At 43.6% G+C, this 24,486-nt stretch overlaps 2 long non-coding RNA genes across 2 annotated transcripts in view; one reads left to right on the forward strand and one right to left on the reverse strand.

Moving 5' to 3' along the window:
* Positions 1 to 19,524, forward strand: part of LOC106729059 — a 59,623-nt gene extending 40,099 nt beyond the window's left edge. Inside the window, exons 8-9 of the long non-coding RNA XR_001365342.2 lie at positions 918 to 1,118; positions 18,860 to 19,524. This is a non-coding gene — a long non-coding RNA (uncharacterized LOC106729059). The remainder of the gene's footprint in view (positions 1 to 917; positions 1,119 to 18,859) is intronic.
* On the reverse strand, positions 977 to 4,185 carry LOC116666497. Its single transcript, XR_004323392.1, has 3 exons — positions 4,008 to 4,185; positions 3,222 to 3,276; positions 977 to 1,104 (listed from the first exon to the last, which is right to left on the reverse strand). It is a non-coding gene; the product is annotated as an uncharacterized LOC116666497 (long non-coding RNA).
* Positions 19,525 to 24,486: the final 4,962 nt, after the last annotated feature.

Below are 24,486 nucleotides of genomic sequence, written 5' to 3' on the forward strand. Positions count from 1 at the left end.
GGGGTTTGTTGTTTCTGATAACCTGGATGTGAGTGAATTCCACTGGCTTATTGCATCTATATACATAATGGCAGGACTTCAGGCCCTCTAGGTTACTGTGAGTAAACCTTTTTCATTCTCCTGCCCCTAAGGAACCATTTTAGACATTTCTCTCCACAATCATAACCCCTCTTAAAAGTTTAATACAAAAAAAAAAAAAGAAAAATAGGAAAAGATACAACAAAAAACAATTTAAAAGTGGGAAAAAAAGTTTAATACCATAGTTGTCTATTTACTTACTGTATGTATATCTGTGTTTATATACAGAAAGAGCAAGATTTTTTTCACCCCCTGAGAATCAGTTTTTGTCCCCTTGGGGGTGATTCTGTCCAGCTGAGAACGCAAGCTGGAGATCAAAGTCTCCCCACTTATTATGGGGCCCCAGAGAATATCTCATATGTCTCTCCAACATGTCCACTTTTACTTCCTGAAAGAACTTGCCTTGCAGCTGCCCCTGCTTAGCTAATGCTGCAGAAGACCTTGTGCTTCACGAGGTCACCCTCACACACTCCCAATAGCAGGGACTTTGAGGAGCTAAACACACTGCACCCCCTGCAAACCTGGCCGCCCCAAACCTGGCTGATGTCTCAAGTGCCTTCTCCTCTCCGCACCTTCTGTGCCTCCAGGCCGGTGGCAGCATGTGCTCCCTTCATCCCAGAGAGATCCCGTGAAAATATCCTTCAGCCAAATGAGGCAGATCTGGGCAAGACACCACTGTCTCTCCAGCTTCATGCCTGCCTCCCAGCCTCCTGAAACGTGCCCCTTGACAAGCCCTTTTATCAACTACAGACTAGCAGCCACAGCCAAATCCCAGCTGTGGCTCAGATGGTCTTCACTCCCGGTGGAGAGTTCACAGTCTGCACTTGTGGTTCTTACAGAAAAGAAACCTGAGATTGGACGGGGTCCAGCCAGAAGCAAGGTTACAGAGTGAGTGGTTCCCAGGCCACCTTTCTTTGTTCCACATGAGGAGAACAAGGAGCTTCCCCAAGTTCGTCCACACTGAGGAGCTGGCTGTGCACCTCTGTTACCTTCAGATGGGCGCACCATGCGTGAGCGGCTTGCTGCCTGCACATGCCGAGGTAAGTACAGAAAGTGACAGTGAGCATCTAGAAATGTTTATAACAATTTGATGGAGGAATTTTGTACCTATGAACTCTTAATAATTCTGGTCTTGGATATTGGGGTTTTGTTTTGTTTTGTTTTGTTTTGCTTTCATTTATTTTTATTGTATTTTATGAAAGCATGGATCTGTGGTAGACTGGAAGTTTTTTAAAAAGAGCTAGTCCTTGCAGGGGAGTATAGCTTAGTGGTAGAGCGCATGCTTGGTATGTACAAGGTCCTGGGTTCCCCAGCACTCCCATTAAAAATAAATAAAATAAAAATAAATAAGCCTAATTATCTCCTGCCACAAAAAATAAATACATAAATAAAAATAAAAATAAAAAAGCTAGTCCTTCACCACTGATAGTTTGAAAAGCACAGCGTAGAGACTGTGCCTCCCACCTCCCACCCACTGCGGGGAGGATCTTTGATCACAGGATGAAAGGAAAAAATAACTTGTGGTTAATTGGCTGAGCGAAGTGATAGATCCCAAAGGTCTCCCTTTTAGCCCCAGGCAGACACAGCCTTAACATCATGAAGCCTGGCTCCTGGAGGATTTCTCAACCCATGGAGCCCTGTCCAGGGGAACGGCTCCCAAAGCCCGTAGGGTGTGCAGTGTGTGGTTCCGTGTGCTAAGCTGATCAGACAATTGGGAGAGCAGTTGCAATCCTAAAAATTATTTAAGTACCCCTCCTCCCGTTGTACAGATAGAGAATCCGAGACCCAGAAGAGGGCTCACATTTATTTTCCTATCTCCTGCGCCTAGGATGTTGCCTGTCACAGAGTATCTGGCAGGGTTCAAGCCGAGAAGCAGAACCCCTATGAGCCACGGAGAGTCAGGGGTTTGTCCTCGGGGTCAGGGCTCCTGCGCTGGTGGGGCTGTTTCTGTGGTCTGTGTAAGGTGTTGTCTTTGTGGCTCAGCAGGGCAAGCTCGGTAGGGAAGGTAGACACGGACTGGGGGAGACGAGGGACAGACTGGAATGGCTCTCACCACTGGCAATCTCTAGGACAAGCTAGGGCCCCGCACCCCAGAGCTGCACATACCTGGCCGAGGAGCTGGAGGAGCTGTGGGCCCAGCGGCCGCCCCACACCAGCAAGCGGGCATGAGCTGCCCGCATCTGCCCTGCTCCACCTTCAGAGCATAAAAGGGCCACGCTTCCCCTGCATTCTCCAAGTCTTGCACACATTTCTCTCTGTGGCCACCCCACCCCAGAACCCCACAGGGAGGGGAGTTCTGGAAAAGGTAGTTCATTCAGCTTAGCTAATGTGACACACTCCAAAGCCACCACCACGCTGAGAAATGCTTAATGAAAAAAAGAAATGACTTGTCCAGGGGCACACAGCAAGCAATGGAGTGGTTGCACTGGAATGTCTTCTGGCCAAGGGCGGGGCTTCCCCCCAGTTCACTTACTTCCAGAGAGGACCTGGCTGCCCAGCGTGGCACTGGGGCCACAGGCTGGCCACCCCCTGCTCTGGTGTGAGTCCCACTTCTCTGACTTCATCTCTCCTTAAAGCTCTCCCTGGAGTTTTCACAGAATCCAGCACCCCACACACCAGCTTTTACAGATTGTATGTATGTATGTACGTATGTATTTATTTCAGGAAAAGTAAGGTTTTTTTAAAATTTGTTTTTGTATTGTTTTGTTTTGATTTTTCATTGAACTATAGTTTATTTCATTTTCACAAATGTTTAACAAGCATGTAGCATGTGCCCCACGCTAAGGATTCAACTCTGAATCCTCTTCCCACAGGAACCTATTGGTCTGGTGATAGAGGTAGATGCGTTTATAATTTCCATGCTATATAGAAGAAGTGCTTTGGGAGCACAGAGAAGGGAGCTTCTGACTTAGCCACAGGGAGGCAACTCGAGAACTAAATCTTATGGTCAAGTAAGAATTGCAGGCAGAAGAGGTGGGAAGGGCACTTTGGCCAGGAGATGAGCACGGACCAAAAGCCAGGAGGACTGAGGTCACGGCTGTGCTTGGGGAACACACTACTTTCCATGGCTGCAGGACAGGACGACTAGAAGAGAGAAAAGGGCCAAGAAAGTGAGGTAGGCACCAGACCACAAAAGATCTTACCTGCTGGCTGCAGAACTCTCGCAGAAAGATGAAGATGCCAGGGTTTGGGCAGTGCCTTGGGGAGGAGGGAGGAAATACACTTCAGAGGTAATTAGAGGTGGAGTTGGGTGGAAGTGGGATCTCTCTGAGGGCTTGAGAGGGTGTAGGTTTGAATGTGGGGGCTCAGAGCAATGGCCTCTAAGGAAGACACCTCCCCTTCCTGTCAGGGACTAGGGCAGAAGGTAAGGAGATAAGGAGATATGAGGCTGGCAACCTGTTTGGTCTTGGGACAGACATCTCCTATAGGCGTGTATGCCCTTAGCGCTGCTAGTCTAAACAGGACTCCCAGATGACTCAGAAGCTGGCAGGTGATTCCTCTCAGTGGCCAGCACGGGGGCTGGGCTGGCCCCTGCTCATGGCCCCTGCTTACACTGCCCCGACTGCCTCCTTGGGTCGGCCACCTTGAAACAGGGGAAGTGGTACCTTCACCAGGAAGCAACCTATCTCTCTAAAGCAGAATCACAGATTTTTGTGATTTTCTGTGATTTGGGGAATTTAGAGATTATCTGTTCAAAACCATTTTGTTTATTTATAAGGAAGGAGAGAGCCCCAAGATGCAAAGTGAGGACAATGAACTTAGGCCTATACAGCCCTCATTTGCTGTTTTTTCTCACTGCAGTGCTCCAGTCTGCTTCACTCGGCCTCCAGTTAGAGGTGGCCGAGGACAGCTTTGTGGTGTTGGATCTTGCCATGTGTGTTTGTCTTGTTTGTTGTCGGCAAATAGATCACAGATGAAAGAGCTCTGACCTTTGATTCAGAAAACTTGAGTTTCTAGTCCTTGTTCTGCCGCTTAATTTGCCACACAGCCCTGGTCAAGTCCTTCATCCCCACTGGGACTTCGTCATCTTGGTGGTGTGATGAGGTCCTTCCAGATCTAAAAACTATGGAAACATTATGAAATAAGCAAATGCGCTTGAACTTAGTAAACTTCACAGCCGAACCAAAGGTCCCCAGTGAAGTTCTTCCTCCCAGTGGAGGATGGCTCCATCCTCTGACTTTGGCCGCCTTGTTCCGGTTGAGCCTGGCATGAACGGGCACTCAGTCAATAGCTGTTGCATGAATGAATGAATGGTTTTAGGTTTTACCACTTACCATTTAGACACTACTCTCATTGATGAGTGCCATTTGGTGGAAAGAGTGTGGGCTACAGAATCAGACAAATTCTTTCTCTGCTTATAAACTGTGGGACCTTGGGCAAGCTACTTAACCTCTCTGAGCCTTAATGTCCTTAGTGGTCCTTATAGGACTATTATGAGGATTAAAATGGATAATGGATTTAAAGGATTTAACATAGGCTTAGGAATGCTCAAGAAGTGTTCATTATCAGCACTGACAGCCAAAGAAACAAACAGTGGCCACAGCACTACAACCCTGGCACTACTGATATCATAACAGTAAAACAGCAAGAATAATACATTCCTTATATTGGGTGTAGGCTGTTCAAGTGTTTTTAGTTTTTATTGTATTTGTCTGATTTTACCTTCATAATCCTGTGAGATAGGTATTACCTCCATTTTACAGATGAGTTGACTGAGGCTCAGAGAAATAAAGTGACCTGGTCAAGGAAAGTCACATAGCCAACAGGGGCCAGAGCTTGGGCTAAAATCTGGACATTGTAATACTAGTATTCTCTGGGGTCTGGCCCATAGTCCATGCCATTGTCCTCCCCTGACCCAAATGCTTTGTAAAAATGCATGCCAGTCTAGTTACCTCCCCCCTCAAAAAAAAAATGCATGTTAGTTTTATCTGATGTGAGAATCAAAGATAAGCATATTGGGTTTTCCAAGGATTCTAAAATGAGCATCACCCATTCATTCTCACACTGGTTCCCCACCAGGTAATGTCAGCCTTTTCTTTATATGTATCGTTGTGTTCCTTCTCCTCTTCAGGTCTCCAGGAGGCTTCTTATTTTGGTATTCTAGGATTTAGTGATCTCCCCTTAGCCCATCCTTTTTTATTTTTTGATCCTCTTTCACTCTGCAGACTAATGAGGAGCATCTCTTTTGCAGTAGGACATCCATCTCCTTAGTCACTAGTTGGTCTCATGATCAGAATGACAGGGGATGTTCCTACCATGATTTTGCACAAAGATAAGAGAATCCCCACCACCTCCCCTATCGTCCTCTTTGATGACATCCTATATATATTTTTTAGCCTTTTGGGTTGGAGCTCCAGGCAAAGCCAGTGTCTTCAGGGAAACTATTAATATTTGTGTGCTTTCCTTTCTCACACTATCCCTACTTAATTGACTGGACAACAAGAAATCATGGAAGGTATGAGGGCAGAAGTCCTAGTAAGAGCTGGGCCCAGGAAAATGGCACTTCAGCAGGGCACACAGTGGCTGAATGTTGGGGACCCTCAATCAGGGCAGTAGCAATGGCATCGGAATAAAAGAGGCTGATAGGAAACACTGATGGAGGTAGAATCTGTCGAACACAACTTTTTTGCAAAGATGGGAGGCAAGAGAAGTAGAAGATGTTCTAGAATTCTGAGACGAAGTGACAGGCAGAAGAGTGGAAACGTTAATAGAAATGATAATGTTAAAAGGAAGGGCTTTTGGAAGGGAAGATGACAAATTCAGTTTTATATCGGAAGCAGGGAAGGTTAGACCTAGATAGTCCCAAAGAGCACATCTGGTGAGGCCTGTCCCTTGACTCAGGGAGTTACGTTGAGTTAGTGGGACAGTTAGTTTTGTATGCATAGGAGGTAAGTGGATGTGGTTTGAGATGCAGAGTTATCCTAGATGTGGTCCCTAAAGGACAAAATATTGAGTAATAGCCAAGGACCAAGAACATTTAGGGGGAAGGGAGAAGAAGGGAAATAAATGGAGGAGATAAAAGAAGGGGCAATCTAACAGTAGAATCAAGACTGTGTATTGTCAAAGAGCCAAGGGACAGTGGCATTGCCAGGGGCAAGTCATGTCAACCCACCAGATGCCTCTCAGGGGTCTGAGTGTCCGTGTCCTCATCTGCAGAGATGGAGTAATAAGGTCTACCTTAGGAATGAGATGAAGAGGGGGAAGACATTGTGCCAAGGGCTTTCATCCACTGTTTGAGAGCCCCTCGCACACCCTAACCTAATAGACCAAAGGGAGGGATTCCTATCGGTGCTAACAGAATTGGAGAAGATTGTAACAGTCCAAGAAATGAATGGAAGACAGAAAGTAGACCCAGAAAGGACTGACTGTTCACAAAATTCAACAATAAATGGGCTGTGAAAAAGGAGTGATGGCTTGAGAAAAATACAACTGTGAAGATTTTTTAAAGATAAGGGGTGAGTTGGCCATATTTATCAACCAAAGAAAGGAAGAGACAGAAGTAGCCAGGAAGAACTTTCGATTCTGGTCCTGTACCTGGGAGGTGCTCTGTGTCAGAATCATATTCTCTCTCATTGCCCCAGTGACTGCTCCCGTTGGGTGTTTTTTCCTTTCACTCTCCCTCTGATTAACCAGTCTCTACTTCTGTGATGCTACCAGTCTACAGGAGACGTCAGAGACTCCTTGTGAGGACAAGATGGAAAACCTTGCTCGCCAGCTTCTGTAGGGACGCGGGGGCATGGGCTCTATCCTTCCAGGCTCTGTCTCCCTGGGCACCTCCCTGCTCTGCCCAGCTTTCACCCACTTGGCTGGCTGGGAGGACCTGGGTTCCAAGCCACCCACACTGGTCTGTTTTGTCCCTGATAAAATGCAAGGATCACGAGGTCCTGGCAAGATCCCCAGAAAGCTGTAGTTCTTGGTACTGTTTTGGGCTGGTGGGGGGGCTGTCAGGTCCCGTGGGGTAGGAGGAAGCCATGGGAAGCTCCTCCCTCTCTGCGATCACCCCATTTCCAAAGTGACTCTGTGGTCAGATAGTTTGGGATTTTCTCCAAGGCAGCAGTCTTATCAGTCCATCCAAATAGTGAGAGTAATGAATAATAGAGGAGGAAGAGGGCAGGGGAGCCAGGCAATGCTCCTGCGGGCTCCAGCCTTCTAAAGTTCTCCCTCCATCCAGGCTCCCTCTTGTCTCTCTGCTGAGGCACTGCAGCACCTCTGAGCTGAACTTGCTGTTGCCAGGCTCTGTCCCTGACATTCTATCCCAGCCCCAACTTGTCCCCAACATCTCTTTCTACACCCTAGATCTGGTCCTCACACATTCCTGCTTTATGAGGTTCCCTGCCTCCTCCTGAACAAAATCCTCCATCCTTAGCATAGCATGCGAGGCTTTTCCTGATTTGAATCCTGCCCAGGGCAGTTCTCACCAGAACCATCCTGCAGCCATTCCACATTGTTCTTGTATTCATTCATTCATTCATTCATTTGTGTCTTCATAAGATGATTCTCAGGGTCTACTCTGAGTAGTGCTAAGCTGGGATTGCTGGGAGCCCCACCCCCTGGGCAGTCCACACTTCTTGCTCACCCTAAACACACTCACTGCCTTTTAGGGCTTCTCACATGCCCTTTTCTCAGCCTGGGAGGCTCCTCCATGAGATAGTTCCTGGATCTTCCTTTCAGATATCACTCCTTCCTCTGAGCTCCATGACTTTTTTTTACAAATTTTCATTAAAGTTATCTATGTATTGTGTTAGTCCCCCTTTTAGAAAAATAACAATCTTGGTTACCATTTCAGTAAACTTCCAACAGGCATAAATCTCAGTGTACTCTCCCAGGTGCTTGCTTCATCCTCTCTTATCTGATGAGCGAGGCTTTTCAGTGTGGGTGTCTGTTCCCAGTCTTCAAAGCTAGAGAGGCCTCCTTCTCTCCATCTGGAACTGATACTGAGACAGAAAGGAAGGGGGCAGGACACAGCCATTAAAGGAATGACACAGCAATTAGCACAAGATGGCGAAAAAATCAACTCCCAATAGACCTGGAGATCAAAGATGGCGGGAGGTTGGACATCCAGTGGACCTTGAACTACACTGTACACATTGTAATGTATTAGCATGATGAATGGCACCCACAGGCACCATGACAGTTCTGAGGCTACCATGAAAGGTCAAAAAGAGGGCTGTGGCCCAATTGCTGGGAATCCCCAACCCCTTCCCCAAAGCAGTTGGAATAATCCTCTCACTTGTTAGCATATAAAAACTAGTGCACTGTGGCTGGAGGTCTCTCTCTCTCTCTCTCTCACCTTGTGAGACCGCCCGCACTCTGTCTATGGAATGTGTATCTCCTTATACTCTAACCACCCCCCTCCACTCCACCTCTTGGCCTTTCTCTTGCCTTCTGAGATGGCCTACACTCTAGTGTGCACCTCTGTAAACAAATCTACTTTCACTCAATAACTCACTTGCTCTTGAATTCTTTCTGTTGCCAAAGAACTGGCCTCTGTACCCTGATAGCCGAACTGAGAGTCAGAGGCAGAGTTTTGGGAGGATAGAAAAGAACAGCTTTATTGCTTTGCCTGGCAAAGGGAGTCACAGCAGGCTAATGCCTTTAAGACTGTGAGCCCCTCTTGAGGTTGGGGTCTTGAAGTTTTATAGAAAAACCGGTTGGAATAGAAAAGGTGATAACAATCAGGCTATTTTATAAGATGTTACCTTCTTTTCGTCTTGATAAGAGCTTGCTGTTGTTATGGAGGGCCTGAGGAGGGTCTGCCCATTTTCTTGAGGTTCAGTCCATGACCTTCTTTAAAGAACTCTAGGGTGAAAGGATAAGTTATTCTAAGAAAAGAATGCACAGGGAGGAGAACATGTTCATCATAAGATCAGTTTAAGTAGAAATACAGGCTTGAACAACTCAATAGCCATCTTGTTAGTTTTCATCTTGTTAGTTTCATTTCCTATGCAAAGCCAGAAACCTTCACCTGGCAGGGTGCTTCCCAGGGACTCGACCGAGACCTGGGACTTGACCATCCTCTCACGTGCCCTACATTTTCCTGTATCAATACCAGCATGATATGACAGTCCTAGAGAGGAGGCTGACCACTGTGGGGATGGCATGAAGGAGACCCAGTGTGGCCCTCCACTGCCCTGCTCCCTGCAACCAGTTGGCCAGAGATCTTCCTGACACAGGAGTGAAGGGGGCAGGTACAACCCTTGAAGGAATGACACAGCCAATTGAGGACAGGACAAACTGGTTAGAACAAAGATGGCAGAAGATTTGACTATCAGTAGACCTTGGGGCTCAGGCACACTCACACATGCCGTGACAGTTCCTAGGCTGACCATAAAAAGTAAATAGGTAGAGGGGGCAGATTCCTGGAAATCCTCTCCCCTTCCCAAAAGTAGTTGGAATAACCCCCCTACTCACGAGTATACAAAATTACTGAGTCCATAAAACCTAACAGCTCTGCACCTCATGGTCGCTCTCTATTGCCTTCTTTACTTTAAACTAAATATCTCCACACCTCTCTGTCTCTCTCCCTCTCACCTTTCTGAGATGGCCCACATTCTGCCTTTGGAGTGTGTATCTCCTAAGCTGTTTTCCCTTCGGAGTGAGACCAACTGCACTCTGTCTGTAGAGTGTGTATCTCTCTAAATAAACTTGCTTTCACTTTACCATGCCTTGCTCTTGAATGCTTTCTTGTGCTAGGCAAGAACCTATTCTCCCACAACATTCCTACCCCCCTGCTGCGTCAAGCTGCTCTCCAGCAGTTTCTACAATGCTTCCTTCCCACTGACCTCATTAGGAGAGAGGCAGTACGATGTCTGCGCCACTTGCTAACCATGCGTATTTGGCTGTTTCATCTTTCTTAAACCGCCGTCTCTCCATGTTTAAGTTAGACAGTGTGAATCCTGTTCATCTCACAGGGTTGGGGTGAGAAGCTAGTGAGCAGGGTGTATCACAACTCAGGGACCTGGAAATCATCCCACTGAAATGTGAGGGCCCCTTATTCACTCCTAACTCAGCCCCACAGCCGTCCTCACCCTCTACCTCCCTCTGTTCATCTTCACTACTAAAGGGGAGCAGAATTTGCCACCCCGAAATGTCTCTGGCATAAGGATCATTTTAAGCTGATTATTTTTAAGCAACTGCAGACACAGGAAAAGCTCAGAAAACTGAGCAAATTTACTCTTTCATAAGAGACATTCAAACGTTTAAGGGAAATCTCCGTGTATAAGGGTTATCTCCCTCAATGTACTAGGAAAGGAAGGATGACCTTACCTCTAGAAACTCTTGTACAGCAGGCAAAGACTTAAGTCTGCATAACAATCTTACCTTTGATTACTGTGCTTTTCCTCGTAACCTCCCAAAACTAACTCTCCACCCTCAACATCTTTTGTCTTCTAAGCTAAGAATGATGTTTAAGGTGAGGGCTTCCGCCATGTTGGGAATGCTCAGTTTTCCTGGGTGTCGCCCATGTATATAGGAGGTATTCATATTATTAAATTTTGTTTGTTTGTTTTTCTCCTGTTACTCTGTCTTATATCAATTTAATTGTTAGATCAGCCGAAGACTATAGAAGGGTAGAGGAAAAGCTTTTCCTCCCCAACAGTAGGCATACTTGGCAGGTTAAACCTCACTGGATGAACACTGCTTGCTCCAGGATTTCTGGGACAGACCTAAGACTGCCATCAAAAGCTGGCAGAACATAAAGGAAAGTTTTATTCTTTGATCAAAGAATGGAGAGGTGTTAGCTTGTGTTCTAGAACCCCCGCTGAGCTGAGGTGTCGGTGCAGCCATCTGGCACCAGGAAGTCTGGTCTGAAGCTCTGGGGACAAGGCCTCTGCACACGGTACCCTGTGAGCAAGTGACACTAGACTAAGCAAAAAGGAAAAGGAAAAAAAAAAATTAGACTTTATTTTGTTACCCAGGTTCTAGTTTTATTTCCTGAGAATTGTTAACAGGCTTTGTTGGAGACAGAGGAAGAGAGTAAATAAAAAATAACTTTCAAGCTTTAAAAAGAAAAAAAAAAAAAGCTGGCAGAATGTAAGAATTCTTACCACATCAGTCTTGAAGATCTCTTCTCTGCCTGCAGGGTCTGATGGAAGTGAGCATGGTGAGGGTCCTTTTCTTTATGTAACTTTAGGTTAGCAAGAGAAAATATTTTTGGAATTAAATCCTTGGCGCTAATGAGTTTGGTAAAAATTTGTTATGAATACTCATTTCCTGTTGACCCCTTTCCTCCCAGAGATGATCATTGTTTTCTTTTGTCTCCATCATCTATGTCCTGAGAGCTTGGCTTTTTGATCAGTGAGAATATTCTCTCAGGACTCTGCCAACAGGAGGGTGCACGGACCGCCATGCACCTAGTGGGCGGCCATATATGCTATGGAGCCAATAAGCCAGTTGGTCAGAAGCTCAGGTAACAACCTAGGCTTGCAGCTGACCTCGCAATATTCTTTGTCCACTGTACCAGCTCTCAGGGGATTTTGTCATACAGGGTCCTGGTCTATATGAGGATTTTGTCCTCTCAACCTTTGTTGCTTTGTTAGTGCTGGAAAAATCCCCTTCCAGTAGTGCCTGCCTGATGTCACAGATTAGCAGTTCTTTAACTAGGGGCACCCCACTTTCTCTTGGGCAACTGGAGGTACAGTTTTCACCACACCGTTCTTACCAGCTGTAGCAAAAAAGGCCTTTGACTTCTTAGACTATCTTTGAGAGTGAACCTTCTGGATTGTGTGAGGGCTGCATTTTTCTTTTCTTCACTCTCTTATAGAACGTCTCTTGCATCCTTGGTTAAGCCATAAAAAGGCTTATTGCTTTGAGTTGCTATTTGAATTGGCGCTATTTAAAAGAAAGAAAAAACTATTTTAGAGGGCTCTCATCCTAAACAGTTCTCATTAGTACCTCTGGAAAGACCAAGTTAAAAAATGGATACAAATAAATATAATGACTAGCCTTAGTGACTCCCTTAACAAAATGACAGGACAAAAATTACACTTGGAACACAAATTAATCTCCACATCCAAAGAGCATGCCATCTTCTGGCACACCTGCTTGTTTTGTGTCTAAGAACTGTGGTCCTAGAAGTTGTAGATATCTACAAAAATGGGGAAATCTTACTAAGCTTGTGTATGTCCTAGGGACTTGGCTAACTTTCAGGTTGGGAGCTCCAAAATAGGGCTGGACAGAAATGTGGGTTGCACCACATTTGCAGCTAGAAATGGCTGCACAGAAATTGTAGGTTAAACCCTATCTGTGGCTAGAGTCCTACCAAATTGCTGCTAGCCCTCAGGGAAATTATAGCCTAGAATTACAATGGCCATTATCCCAATAAGATCAGATCATCTGGGAAGTGCACTTAAAAGCAAGGGCTTCCAAATCAAACAGAATGGGATATCCATTTTAATTGGTATGTGGAAGCCTCCCAAAATAGCTTCACTGAAAGATTTGTTGTAAAAGGCTAAGGAAAAAAGTAAAGATAAGAGGTACCTAAAGCAAAAGTCTGTAAGATTGACAATTCCTACTGCTCTTCTCTACCCTCCTTTATTTGAGTACTCATTCTAGTCATCTTTTGTCTGAAATGCCTTTCCACTCTGAAGAGACTATTAAACAATTAGCTTTTAAAACAAAACCAATGCAGGTAAACAGATGTGGGGCGTGACGAGGGCTGTGTCCCAGGTCTTGGTGGAGCCCCTGGGATGTGCCCTGCCAGGTGTGGGTCCTTGGCTTCATTCAGGAAAGAATTCAAGTGCAAGCTACAGTTGAGTAAAGGTAGATTTATTTAGAGAGATACATACTGCATAGAGCGTAAGGCAAGAGAAAGACAAGGGAAGAGGTGTGGGAATTGGGTGCTTAGGTTAAAGTAAAAGTAGGTACACACTCCATAGACAGAGTGCGGGCAATCTCCAAAGAGGAGGGAGTGAAAAGGGCCATTAGGCGTGGTGTTGTCAGTTTTTATGGGATTGGTAGCTTCACATGCTTCACACACAGTTGGGACCATTCCAACGGCCCTGGAGAAGGGGCTGGGATTCTCAGGAATTGGGTCACCACCCATTCTTTGGCCTATTGTGGTCTGCCTTGGGCTGTCATGGAGGCCGCGGGCATGTTACAATGAGCAGATACGCTCAAGATCTACTAGAAGCCAAACCTCCCACCAACTTAATCCTCAAGGCCAACTAGGAGTTGAATCTTCCACCATTTTGGTTTTAATTGCTGTCATTCATTGAGTGGCTGTGCCCTGTCCCCTTCCATCCTGTTCAAAGCCATTTGAGGTTGCAGGTGACCTTCCTCAGATACCTTTCACTCCTTGGTCAAGGGCTGAACTAAGGGCCATAGTTAAAGAATTTCTTAAACCCCTGAAGAATCCTGAAAAAAATTTTTAAGTGGATTACCTCCTGAGATTAGCCATTAAATAAAAATGAGGAAAAAAATAAGATGGGAGGCTGAACTCATGATGATAGATGATATTCAGACCCTGATGGGGATTTCTTTTAGGCCTTCTCCCCTAAACTAAATATACCTAGAGGAAAAGAAATAACACTCCAACACAGAGAGGTGGATGGGTGTAACAGTCCTCTGATGTCGCTTAGGCAACAACACAATTCTTTGAGGAACTGGAAACAACTGTCTTTGCCAAGCAAACCTCTATGAGGCTAGAGAGGTAAGTCTAGAGGTAATTCAAAACCCTACAAGCTCACAACCTCCCTTTTCATCTCAAAATGCCTGCAGATATTGGGACACTGGAAACTGAATTGTCCTGCACTTAAGATAAAGAAGAGGGGAGGCTATAGCTAGCTCAGTGGTAGAGCACATGCTTAGCATGCATAAGGTCCTGGGTTTGATCCTCAGTACCTCCATTAAACATACAAACAAATAAATAAATAAACAAACAAATATATAAACCTAATTACCATGCCCTCCCCCCAAAAAAGATAAAGGAAAAACCTAAATCGACATAGTAACAACACTAAAGCTCTGATAATAAGCAAATATGGCCCCCAAATTCCATCTTACAGAAAACTTGTGTTCTTTTTCTGTGCCTTTGTTTTTTGTTTGTTTGTTTGTTTTCTGTGCCTTTGTGATGTGGATTTCTACACACCCCCCACCCCATTCTCTCAGACCTCAGAGAGAATATTCTTTGAAATGCATACTTTAAAGAGATGTTTCTTATCAAAAGTTAAAAAAGAAAAAGAAGTATTTGGAAATTAGGCAAATGAAACATCCTCACAAATATTCATAACTATGAGGCCTTTGTGTCTGACTATACGTTTATGTGTGTCTATATTCCTATGTTGTAGATGTGTGACATATTTCTAACTTCAGATGACAATGCCAAAATTAATGTGTAAAAAAGCTCATTTTAGTTGGCTTGAAGGCAAACACTCACTAAGGATCAGGTATTCTAAAATTCTCAGAAATATAGAAACTAACCCATATTAATTTCAGGTTCATGTGATTTGAGAAAATAGTATTAAAGCAAATTTAAGTTTGTGGCTTAATTAAAATTGGAATGCCTTCAGAGTTATCAGCATGGAATATAATGAAGATAAACAACTTTTATACTACCTGGGTTTGTTAGTCAAATAAGGTTGTGGGTTTATTAGTTAAATAAGTTCATGTTATTTCTGTTACAAAATTTGTCAGCTAGAAAAATAAATTGGGATGATAGTTGACTGTCTAATGTCTCATGAAGTTTTCATCATTCTTAAGAACAAGTAAATCAAATAGATGAAAGTTGGATAAAAAGGTTTTGAGATGAATTCTTGAGCATTATATTTGTATAGTATGTGTACTTAAAAATGGCTTCCAAAATTTTTTTGGTAACTTGAAGCTTTGGAGTTTTGCTAAGTTGAGTTAAATAGTGGAAAATTTTCAAATATCTAGATCATTTCTAATACAATAAAGTATTGAGCATTAATTACTGAACATAGGCTTACTAACTTTTGTTTTCTTTTTTCAGAAAAACTAAAAATATTTGGGTCCATTAGTAAACATATTTCAAACACTGAAGACTTGAACTATGTGGAAGCATATGTCTCTAGAAATTATAAAATGTAATCATAAGTTTGTCAATCTAAAAAATACTGGTGTAACATCCAGTTCACAATTGCTTACTTCTTAGCCTTCATTAGAAATTAAGGGTTTCTAAGAGGTAAAACAAAATCTAATATATGTGATTGAAGCTGCTAGAAATAACAAGGGCAACATCTCTGTATGCAAGGAAAGTAAGATGTGTGTTTTCAGTGAAAGAAGACACAAAGAATTAAAGTGTAGTTTGTTAAGGGCAAAGAAAGTAATCTTGTCCTAAAGAGAGGCTTGGAAAGAGGGAAAACTTAGGACAAAATCTGAATGTAAAAAAGAAAGTTGTAGAAGGTTTATGGAAAAGGAATATTTGAAAAGGAATTTTACGTGTGCTCAGGACTAGCTAGGAATCGAGTAAACTGAATTAAGTAAATGAGTTTCAATATCAAAACTACACTGATGTAAAAGTGAAATTTGATTTTCTCTTTGTTGAAAGGACAAAGTTTTCTTGAACGATTGTTTTCTTGGACTATTGGTCTGCTTTTGATAAGAGATGGTAAAAGGTTTTGTTTATCTTTAAAAGTAATCTGCCTAGAAAACAAGAATTCTGTAGTTAGCCAAAATATTTTCCTGTGTTATCAGGTCTTTGTTTACTTAAGTAAACCTAGTCCCCTTGATATTAAAATAGCTAAGTTTTGCTTAGAACTACGCTAACCATCTATGTTTGCCTATGAAGTCTTTAATTGTCACTCTGGTTAAATGGATAACTAAGTATTGTTTCACAGTGACCTATAATCCTATTTGACCACGTGTTTTCAAACATTTTTGATATTTTTGACAAACTTTCCAAAAATCAAATTCTAAATAAAGGCTAAATCTGAAATTTTCCAGAGGGTCCCTGGAATATCTCAAAAGATTTGTTAAGTAAGTAATACGAAGCCTTCTTTATGGTGTGTCTGTATAGGTATATATAATAAGTATTCTAGAAATTATGTGGAATTTCTGGAAATCTGATATATCCTGGTGTGTTATCAGTCATAATTGCAGCTATTATCTTAAAATGTTGTATGTTATAGAAATAACCAAATTTTCTTGTCAATTCTATTATAACAAACTCTCATCAGATCTTTAATAATTGACATTTTAAAGTCTTTTGTCATTTACAGAGTTATCATTTTACCCAGATGCTTTAACAAAAATGTTCCTGCAGAGGTATATCATTTTCAAGGAGACTCATGGAAAGGATTTTTGACAAATACAAGTTCATGATAACCTTAAGATCATAAAACTGACCTGGGTAGGAATTTACAGAACTCTAAGGAAAAACTGGATTCATAAAACTTCTAACAAAAGATTGAAATCAATAAGAAGTAATAGCATGGAACTGAATGAACTGATAAGAATGATTATAATTTTTGTGATTTGTTTTATTGCTGATTCTCTAATATTTTGTTTTTCCAGATTTAAGGAAAAATTTTTTCTCTTAAGCTATCTATGGTTATAGCAATTTGGTAAAATATATCTTTGTGAACAAAGATGAAACATTTATCTTTTTCTCCCTACTTGATCCCTCCAGAACTCAGAAACTCTTAGGAGTATTATTTTCATGACAATATAGTTATTTGCATAAGTTCAGTAAGAATCTATTCTCCTTGTAACAGGACATAACAGGAAATGTTGAGTATATTCCAAAGCTTTGACTTGAATGTCATATTTGAGAGAGATGTGACTAGACATCTTCAAGGAACTAAGGTTGGCTTTACGGAGTGAAAAAAGCCTCTTGGGAAAATCGGCTTGGTACCTTGTTTACAAGATTACCAGCAAACTTACCAGGTGAATAGGAAAGGTCACTTCCTGGCAGGTACAGGAATCTCAGGATGTTTTGGGGACCTTGAAAAGAGTAATTCACTCAAACCTACAGATATTGCAAATGAGTCTGAGTCTGATGGGGTTGAGCTAAAATGACAAAACAGTCAGTTATTTTACCAGCAAAATGGGTTAGTATGGGAAGAGCAAAGAATTTTAATTTGGGACATAAAACCAATGGCAAATCACAAGTAAGTCAGGAGAACAAAGGAGAGAGAGGACCATTCTTCTATAGAGGAGAAGGAGGAGTTGGGAAAGGCTATTAAAATAGAAAGTTTATTGAAGGAAACTGGGAATTTGAGGGTAGTGGCTTTTTATTGGCTGAGTTATGAGTCTATCATTGCCCAGCAAGGAGAAATTCTTCCTTCCTCCTGCTGGGGAGTAAGTAGTAACTTTCTTTATGTTGGAGAAACAAAAGCACTTCCTGTTGCATCTGCAATTGACATTCATTGGTGAGACATGACAGCTCTCTCTTCTGGCCTCCCAACTCCCAATTTTTTAAACTTTTTTTTCCTTAATTTAAGTATAGTTTATTTACAATGTTGTGTTAGTTTCTGGTGCACAGCATAGTGATTCAGATATATCTATAGATATATATAGGTGTAGATATAGATATCTTTTTTCACTATAAGTTATTATAAGCTATTGAATATAGTTCCCTGTGCTATATAGTAGGACCTTGGTGTTTATCTATTGTATATACAGTAGTATGTATCTGCTAATCCTGAACTCCTAGTTTATCCCTCCCCCCTACCCTTTTCCCCTTTGGTAACCATAAGTGTGTTTCTATGTCTGTGAGTCTGTTTCTGTTTTGTAAATAAGTTCATTTGTGTCATTTTTGTAGATTCCACATATAAGTGATATCATGATATTTGTGTTTCTCTGTCTGACTTACTTCACTTAGTATGAGACTTTCTAAATCCATTCATGTTGCTGCAAATGGCATTATTTCATTCTTTTTTATGGCTGAGTAGTATTCTATTATATATAAACACCACAACTTCTTTATCCAATAGTCTGTTGATGGACATTTAGGTTGCTTCCATGTCTTGGCTAGTGTCAATAGTGCTGCTATGAACATTGGGGCCAATTCCATTTTAAGTGAGGTTTCTGTTTATTAATTTCAAAATGGCAGGCCCTTGGCTTGGCTTGGCTTCTTGACCTCTAGAGGCCGTTAAAAGTTCAATCTGAAGATTCCTTCTAAAAGTTCCAGCAAAGCAGATTTTAAAGAGCCTATATTATCAATTGCTATTCTTGCTGCATTTATATAAATAACCTGGCCAAATTTAATAAGATTAGACTTGTTTTGCAAACAAATTAGTGTTAATTTGGCTGTCTTTGGTAGAAATTAGTGTGATTTTAAAGAGGAAAGCTATGTTTCAATAGCACATCTTAGTGGATATTAGATTCTAGTGGTGTTCACTGTCTTTGAAATTTTATTTACTTGTAAACTGAACTAGATTCTGAATTCTTCTAGTTTCCTCCAGTATCTGGTTATGCCTCTCCAAAGTAACATTTTCAACTTTCCCCTACCCTTTTGACTTGGAACACTGAGAACAAAAGCTGCTCTTATCCCGAAAGCCCTACAAACAGAATGTGAATGACTTGATATAAATTTCAGAGAAATCACAGCAGCTCATGTTTAGACAATCTTCTTTGTGCTTGTTGCCTATCTGGCCACTCAGAAATGCTCCATGGGCCACCAGTACGCCCAATGACATCATCAGAGACATTCAAACTGCAAATCAGGAAAATCTTTCAGACTGCCACTGCCTGCCCTCACTCCATCTGAAGCTTTGAGTCTGACATCTAGAAGCCATGTGAGCTCCCACTGGCAGCTCTCAGGACTCAGATGCTGGGTTTATAATTTGCTTCAACCACCTTTGTTTTTGTTTTGCTTCTATAGAAATTCCTCTTATTAAATACCTGATTTCCTGCATAATATGGTCTAACTTTGGAAGCCCAGCTGCATCACCTGCCTCCTGAAATGAGACAGCGGTGTTAATGGACCTCGCCAAGCCTCACCATTGGGAAACTGGTTCAATGAGATATGGAGCAATCTATCTGGATTGTGAAACATCTTGGGGAATTTTCAAAGGCGGCACTGTAGAGGAGCAGAACTTACCACCACAAAATAAATCTTTGGCATAAGGGTTATTTTAGGCTGATGATTTTTAAGAAACTGCAGGCAGTGAGAAACCCTGAAAACTGAGTAGACATTACCCTTTTGTAAGAGGTATTCACATATATAGGGGAAATCTCCATTTGTACCAGGAAGAGGCCTTATCTCTAGAAATTCTTTTTTTTTTTCCAGTGGAAGTACTGGGAATTGAATCTAGGACTTCGTGCATGCTAAGCATGCACTCTACCACTGAGCTATACCCTCTACCCTAGAAACACTTATCAACGCATGAGACAAGGAGTTACTGCACAAAAACCTAACCTTGTTTGAGAAGGAAAAGCTGGGCTGGGCTAACAAGATAACTCATAAATCTAAGTGTAGCAAGTGACAGTTTACTGATCTAAGTTCTGCTGGGCTAACTCATAAATCTGAAGTTTAGTGTCAGTTTACTGGGCTAACAAACTAACTCGTAAATCCAAGCTCAACAAGTGTCAGTAACGTGATCTGTTCCTAATAGATAAGTTCCAGTGTACTGATTCCTTGGTTTTGCTGTTCAAGCCTTATTGGCTAATAGCCCCAAGCTTGTAATTAACCCTCTAAAACCCCATGCACACGTCTCGGAGGTGCTCAGAGCTTTGGAGCAAAAGCCCCTCTGAGCCCGCCGGCGTAATAAATCTGAGTACTCCAACCCTCCGAGTGGTGCTTGTTTCTTGGCTGGCCTGTCATTTCCCTAACAGTTTACTGCAGTTTTCCAGGCAACCTCCCTGGCTCTCTATCCCCAACATCTTTTGTTTTTAACTGAAAATGGTATTTAAATGGAAAGGCTTCTGCCATTTTGCAATTTGGTGGGACAGGTAGTTACTCAGTTTTTCTGGGTGTCTCCCATGCAAACAGGAGGTATACATGCTATTAAATGTTTGTTTTTTCCACCGGTTAATGTCTTCTATCAGTTTAATCACTAGACCAGCCAAAAACCTAGGCAAGTAGAGAAATTCAGCCTTCTGAATGCAGGATTTCAGGCAGTCCCTTGGCTAGGTCGCTGTTCCTAAGCAGCTCCATCCCCCTTGGTCTGGGCTCTTGCACAGCTCTAGCCTTTAGATTTCCCCATCTTTATTTCCTAGAGTCTGTACAACACCACTGAACAGTTAACCACAGGAGGTCCTATATTGCTGCCATGTCACCTTTCCCAACTAGGCTGTGAAATTCCTGAGTCCAGGGCAAGAACTGAGACAGGAAGGGGGCAGTGCACAGCCATTCAAGGAATAATACAGCAATTAACATCAAAATGGTGGAAGATTCAATCCCCAGCAGGCCTTGAGGCTCAAGATGGTGGGAGATATGACTTCTGGTAGACCCTGAGCTTCATTATATGCCCACTGTAATAGATTAACATGGTGAATAACATGCCCACAGTCACCATGACAGTCCCAAGGCTAGCCATAAAAGGTTACAGAGTGGGAAGTGGCCAAATTTCTAGGAATCACAGCCCCTTCCCTAGGATAGTTAGACTAGTCCTTCCACTTACTAGCATATGAAGTCACTGAGCCCATAAAAACTGGCAACATGGTGCCTCGTGGCTGCCATCTCTTTCTCTCTCCCAGTTTGGAGACAGTCCGCACTCTGTCTATGGAGTGTGTACCTACTTTTACTTTAACCTGAGCACCCAATTCCCACACCTCTTTCCTTGTCTTTCTCTTGCCTTACGCTCTATGCAGCATGTATCTCTCTAAATATATCTACCTTTACTCAATTGTGGCTCACACTTGAATTCTTTCCTGGGCAAAGCCAAGGACCCACACCTGGTGGGGCATGTCCCAGAGGAGGTAAACAGGGGGAAATCCCATACATCCAAATGTTCCTGATCCTATACCAAAAACCCTGGTCTAAGGAACTCCTGCTGGATATTCCTGGCCCGTGTCCCCTCAAAGCATCTCCCACTGTGAAGGAAAAGCTGGGCTGGTCTAACAAGGTAACTCACAAGTCTAGGAAAGTGAAGGGGATGCTGGGCTGGGCTGGCAGGATAACTCACAAATCTAAGTATTGGAATACTGATCTGAGTTCTGCTGGACTAACTTGTAAATCTAGGTTAATTAGTGTTGGTTTGCTGTTCATGTTTTTTGCTAGCCAGCTGGATTTTCAAAGATATATATCTGGCTTTGGAATGTTGGTTTGCTGCCTCCCTGCCTCCACTTTTGTGATAATGATGCTGCTAAAGCTGTTCCATGCCTATTGGCCAAATACCCCAAGCTTGTACTTTACCCTATAAAACCTCATGCGCACGTCTTGGAGGTGCTCAGAGCTTCAGAGCAGAAGCCCCTCTGAGCCCACCAGCATAATACATCTGAGTACTCCAACCTTCCGAATGGTGCTTGTTTCTTGGCTGGCCTGTCATTTCCATAACACCACAGGAGCTCAGTGTTCTAGATGACCCTCTTATGCATCCAGTTCCTCAAGGTCCACAGCCAGAAGTTCCTACTTCCCCCAACTCTGAGGGGGAACAGTCTTCCCCAGCATCTCCCTCACCAGAGGAAAGTCCTGCCAGTGCTACTCCAAGTGGGGCCACCTGCCAACCTCCTGCTACCAAACTCTGCCCCTTGAGGGAAGTGCCAGCTGGTGTTGGAGGAACAATCAGAGTTCACTTCCCCTTTTCTATGACTGATTGGGCTACTTGCAAAGAGAAATTTGGGCATTTCTCCAAGGACCCCAGTAGGTTCATGGAGGAATTTGCCAGGCTGACAACGGCCTCTGCGCTTACCTGGGGGGACCTACAGGTCCTCCTTCAACCTGCTGCACTTTCGAGGAAAAAAGCTGGATCCTCGGTGCAGCTTGGGTGTATGCCAATGAACTGGCTGCCTGTGACCAGGGATGTATAATCTCCCTTACTGGGGGGATGCAATCCCTGACCAAGACCCCCACTGGAACTACCACCAGGGAGGTAGAGGGCTTGAATGCAGAAACCGTATGGTAACTTGCCTCATAGAGGGGATGAAAAAATGTGTTGTTAAGCCTGTCAATTATGACAAAGTCAGGGAAGTAACACAGGGAAAAGATGAGAATCCAGCCCTCTTCCAGGGCCGCTTAGTGGAGGCCCTTAAAAAGTATGCTAATGTTAACCCCCAAACCCCTGAGGGGGAAGTCCTGGTAAACACCCATTTTATCACTCAGTCGGGCCCCAGACATCAGGAGACAATTACAGAAGGCAGCTCTGGGACCACAGGCCCTCAGGGATCAGCTCGTGGAGCTGGCATTCGGAGTATTTAACAATAGAGACAGGGATGGGGAGGCAAGAAGGATCCAGGGACAACAGCGAAAGGCACAATTCCTAGCGGCTGCCCTAAGCCATGCGCCACCTCAGGGTTACCCTCTTTCAAGAAGACCCATGGCAAAGACAGGATCCAGGATGCCTGGATCAGATCCACTGTCTTGCCAAAAAGGGACCTGTTTTAAGTGTGGCCAGGAGGGCCACTGGAGGAATGAATGCCCTATGTTTGAAAAAGGTCCACGGGGACCCTGCCCGATATGCAAACAAAAAGGCCACTGGAAATGGGACTGCCCCCAGTCCTGAAGGGGGCTTGGGGCTCCCAAACCAATGATGGCCGAGATGACTGAAGACTGATGGGGCCCGAGGCCCTCAGTGTCTCTCACAGGACACCTGGTCACTTCTCTGGAGGAGCCTCGGGTAACCCTTGACATGCAGGTAGAAAGGTTGTTTTCTTATTAGATATGGGAGTCACCTACTCTGTGCTAACTGATTTCCCTGGACCTTTGTCCCCCAGTCCTGTGTAATAATGGGGATCAATGGGAAGCCCCAAACCAAGCGATTCACACACACACACACCGCTTAGCTGCCTGCTAGAAAATTTTACCTTTGCACATCAGTTTCTGCTCATGCCTAAGTGCCCCATCCCCTGTTGGGAAGGGATTTACTCACTAAATTCCAAACAGTAATACAATTTGGAGACCCTAATGAAGAAGGCACTCACCAAGAAAAACAATTGCTCTTGGCCTTGGGAACCTACTTCAATCTAAATCAGGGGACATTTCCCTTCCACCTCATATTGTTTCTCAAGTAAACCCTGCTATCTGGGACACAGAGGTCCCTGGCAAGGCTACTAATGTGTCCTCAGTTCAGATCTCATTAAAGCCAAATACTAATTACCCATGGAGGAGATAGTATCCCTTGAGGCCTAAGACCCAATGAGGTATCCAGCCTTTGATAACCAGGTTCTTAAAATATGGGCTGTTACCACCCTGCCAATCTCCATGTAATACTCCTATCCTGCCCATCAAAAAGCAAAATGGAGAATACTGGTTTGTTCAAGACCTCAGGGCAGTTAATGAGGCAGTGGTACCAATTCACCCAATAGTCCCTAATCCATACTTTATTGACCCAGGTCCCAGAAAATGCAACTTGGTTCACAGTGCTAGATCTAAAGGATGGTTTCTTTTGCATTCCTCTGCATCCAGACTCCCAATACGTCTTTGCCTTTGAGGGGACAGATCCAGACACTCGTAGTGTTTCTCAGCTAACCTGGACTGTGCTGCCCCAAGGCTTCAGGGACAGCCCTCACTTGTTCAGAAATGCATCAGAAAAAGAGTTGAGAGAATTAAGATTGACCAATGGCTCTCTCTTACAGTATGTGAATGATCTCTTAATTTGTAGCCCCACTAGAGAGGATTCAAATAAAAACACTACTCAGGTTCTCAGCTTCCTAGGGGAAGGAGGATATCGAGTCTCTCCCCACATGGCCCAGGTTTCCATGCAGCAGGTTAAGTACCCGGGATATATGCTCTGCCCTGGGACCAGAGCTCTAGCCCAAGACGGAGAGGAAGCTATTAGGACCCTTCAACCCCCAGACTAAGAAGCAACTGAGGGCCTTTCTGGGGGTGGCGGGATCTGGCAGGACCTGGATTCCTGGATTTGGGCTTATTGCAAAGCCTCTTTATGAGGCCCTAAAAAGGGGTGACCACGGACCCCTAAATTGGGACAAAAATTGTCAACAGGCATTTCTACCTTTAAAACAGAAACTAGGAACTGTGCCTGCACTGGGTCTTCCAAACTTAGAAAAACCTTTTATGCTCTATGTAGCTGAGAGGCAAGGAGGAGCTTTGGGCATCCTCACCCAGAAGCTCTGGGGCCTGCCTAGACTAATAGCTTATTTCTCAAAACAGGGTGGCCAGGATGTCTTAGGGCAGTAGCTGCCACTGCTCTGTTAGTAGATGAGGCCAATAAGCTTACCCTGGGGCAGCCACTGGAAGTTCTAACCACCCACTAGGTACAAGGAGTCTTAGAGACTGAAGGCTGGCTGACAGGTGGGTGACTACTTAAATACCAAGCCCTCCTACTTGATTCCCCAGACAGAACTCTTAAAGTTTGTCAGGTTTTTAGTCCAGCCACTCTAGTGCCGGAT

Source organism: Camelus ferus, chromosome 10 (genome assembly GCF_009834535.1).
Source record: "Camelus ferus isolate YT-003-E chromosome 10, BCGSAC_Cfer_1.0, whole genome shotgun sequence".
Classification (NCBI taxonomy): Eukaryota; Metazoa; Chordata; class Mammalia; order Artiodactyla; family Camelidae; genus Camelus; species Camelus ferus.